We start from the raw sequence: 3,950 nt of genomic DNA on the forward strand, positions 1-3,950 counted from the left end.
ACAATGATGTTGTTAACAACGATGGTATATTTAACAACCTTCTGAACTATTGGCCGATTTTTATTTAAATTTGCACTTAAAACGAAGTGATGTGTATTAATTCATATTAACATTTTCATTAATTATTTAGGAAGTCAATTTCAAAGATAACTTACCTAATTCCCAGAGTTTTGTTCGTAATGTACAATTATAAACTATTAAATCTAAAGTTTATCCTGTTGTTTTAAATTTTTATATACACAAACACACACACACACATATATATATATCGGCTTCTTCGAAACCCATTTCTCGAAGGAAGCAAATATTTATATTGCAATATAAATATTTGCTTCCTTCGTGAAATGGGTTTCGAAAAAGCCGACCTGTATTCCCTTTCCCACTGAGAAGTCATCCATACTAAAGCATAAAAGGGTTAATCAAAATGAATAAGAAAGAAATGCTGATTGTTCAAAATATCAGCCATGTCCATACGCTCATATATTTATGGTGTAGATGTTAGGAACTTCTTTTTATTTACCTATGAATATCTCTTTTAAATATTCCATATCCATAGTCACTTGTCGACCAACTAAGTGTGTAAGGAGGTACTACAGGGTCCGTATTCTCAAACGTTTTGACTCTGGGTTTCAGACTCAAAGACCAAAAACTGCAAGTCTTCATGTTATTGTATAGCTGCAATTGAAATAGCAATATTGCTTAAATTTGTCATACTCATTGCAAATTAAAATATATTTACCAGTTATCTAAATATTTTCTTTAAAATTATATTTACGAAATATTCAAGACATTTAACGAAAATCTTTTGTCTGAGACTGACACTCAAACAAAGACTCAAGTCGTTAGTGAATACGGACAATGGACTCTTCCCATCCAAAAGGCAGCCTTGCTGATTATCTTTTTATCAACTTTACATCTTCTGTTCAGCCATTTGAAGAGATTTCTGCTTGGCATGCTTGGTTCACCGGTTCACTCGGTTGTGTTATTCATGAAATTCCTAAATTCCTCAAAATAGTTTTTACCCAATGCTCATCAACCACAACATTGAATGATGATGATGATGATGATGATGATGATGATGATGATGATGATGATGGTGATAATGATGATGATGATGATGACGATGACGATGACGATGACGATGATGATGATGATGATGATGATGATAATGATGATGTGCACAAATAAAAGGTTACCAATGCAATGATACATATTTTCTATAAAATAATATAATCAGTTGTTGTTTTAAGTTCAACATTACAGGTTAAATAAATTAATTCAAATACTCAAAGTAACAGTGTTTCACACTGTTATAGTAATTATTGATAAAATGAAATAAATCTCCAATGTTTCCAATTTAAATAATTCATTAATAAGTTGACAGGAAGCGTGAGATAAGTTTTTTTAAGAGGACATTTCTTTTGACGAAAAAGCCACATAAAGTTAAACTAGTAATACGAATAAAGTAACGAATGCATACGAAGTAGAGTGTTTTTATGCATGAAAAAGAGTGTTGATAATATCAAGGATGAACGTTAATAAGCATAAATAACTTCTAAGAACGCTTTGGCAAGATATACTCAGAACTACGAACAGAAGGGTGAAGGGGAAGAGGGGAAGTGAAGATAGTAGAGGATGTGGTTTGAGGAAAGAAAAAAAGATGAATGGGGGAAAGAGGCAGGGTAAAATAGAAGCGGGGTAAATTGAAGGATATGTTGAAGAGGACAAATAGGAAAAGAGGAATATAAAGATTAAGCAAAGCTTAGTGGTAGTGTGAGAAGGAAAAGAGAGAAGATGATAAGTGAAGAAGAATGATAAAGTAGGGACGAGTAAGGTCGAGAGATAAGGTAAGGCATTGAGAAAGCGTAAATTAGAAACCATTTTGGCTAATATTAAAGCAGTACTGCAAACATCTCGCAGTGATGCACCTTCATTTAATGCTTTCGTAATTAAGAGCGTCATTCTGGAGCGATAGTTTTTTTTCAAAATTGGGGCTTATGTTATATTTACGCTATAAAGAAATATTTTTATGCCTTCCGGATATGTTTCTACTGTCTTTTTCATATGAATAAATTTGATGAATAACCTATCAATTAACTTGATAAATAATATACCAATTATTATCATTATAACAATTATTTACTGTAGCGCTTTTACAATAAAGTGTGCAGCATGTCCATGATAAGAGGCTTGAAACTTAAGTTCTTTATCGGTTGTACATGTAAAATTGTCATACCAGACCCTTTAAATCCAAATGATTATGTCTTTATGAGTATGCATTTATCGAGAACCCTTTTCAATTTCTATGAACAGCTTTCAATGATGACTTGTTATCGAAAATGTCCATGAACAGGTTTCCTACTGATATCCAAATACATAGAGCGATTTTAGAATGAACTTCCTTTCTCAATTGCAATATAACATTTCTTACTGCTACTCGTGTATTTCTTAGTAATTCTTAGTAGCTATAAGTAGTTCTATTAGCTTGTAGTAGCTCTTGGTATTGTAATATAACACATATGATATGTAGCCACAGGTAAATGTTCTGCTTCATGTTATGGTGTACTGATTTCACATGAAAAATGATTTGAGACATATTCATAAATTCTTGAAATAGACATTATTCCGTTGTTTATGTGATGGGCACATCAGATAGTGATCATTTCTCTCATGTTATGAATCCAGCAACTATGAAAACTAATTGACCTTTTGGCGAAACTGGAGAGAGGTTAATGCTTGGCTCGATCAGATCAAAAAGTACTAAGATATGTTATTGCATCATTATCCTGTAATCACAATAATAACAATAACCTGAGTGTTCATCACCTATCTTAACTGAACCACACAAGTAGTACGAAGTAATTGTAATTGTGCTAGTATTGCCTTCCCTTAATTGATATGTAAGTAAACAGTATGATCGTATGCAACTTCTTTTCCGATATTATATTATCAATACAAGAACTCATGTCATCTATCTGTCTTGTAAAAACATGCATACTGCCTGATCATCAAAGAACTTTGATAGATTATTTCAGGCTCAACTGATGTGGTAACCGTCTGCGTGAAATGAGTTGCTTCTTTCATGCAAATTAATGATGCACGGATGCTACATTGATGAATAGAAAAAAAATGATGTTGATTTGTACAACAATATTATAAGTGTGTATACTTGCTCGTAAAACTAGCAAATGTATAGCGCATGTGAGTTCAGTTAAACACTCAATTTCAAATCTGCTAAATGCATGTCAAGTTGAAGTCATATCGATTTTTTCCAGAAGATGTCAAAACATTTTAGTAACTTAAAATGAAGACCTTATTCTTACACAGAAGGTCAATATTAATTGTGGTGTGTAACCTCAGGTAAAGCAGGTAAATGATGTAGATCGACAATCAAACTGAACGACGCCAATAATTGATTCCGCGGTGAATAAGTTGTTACGCCTCTAATTGTCTAGGCTTGAGAGGGAAGGGTGTTCGAATGTTTAGCGTTGAAGGTCAGTATCGACAGTTCGAATGTTTTGTTCGGAAGCTTAGCGATGGAATTAAATTCGAATATTTACATCCGTACTTGATTTTCTGAACGATAAAAATTGAGTTCATTTTGCATGAACCGGTCGACCTTTTGTTACCTTTGTAGGCGGAGTTTGGCAAGAAATCAACGCTCTGATTGGACGCTGGTGAATCACCGCGCGTAGTGATCTTACTACGATCTACTTTATAGCTAAAAAAAGAAGAGCACATGTTCTGTCGAATGTCGGCTTGTTTACAAGTTTCTTTTGATTTTAATTTAACGTAGAATTTAATTGAAAGACATTATTTTTTAGAAATATCATTTGAAAAATGGATGTTATTGCATTTGATAACAAAAGAACACGCTTTGAACAAATAATAAAAACAAATTAAAATTGACTTACGCGGTTTTTACTACTGTTCGTCTGCAACAACTGTCA

This window comes from Mya arenaria, chromosome 12, assembly GCF_026914265.1.
Source record: "Mya arenaria isolate MELC-2E11 chromosome 12, ASM2691426v1".
Classification (NCBI taxonomy): domain Eukaryota; kingdom Metazoa; phylum Mollusca; class Bivalvia; order Myida; family Myidae; genus Mya; species Mya arenaria.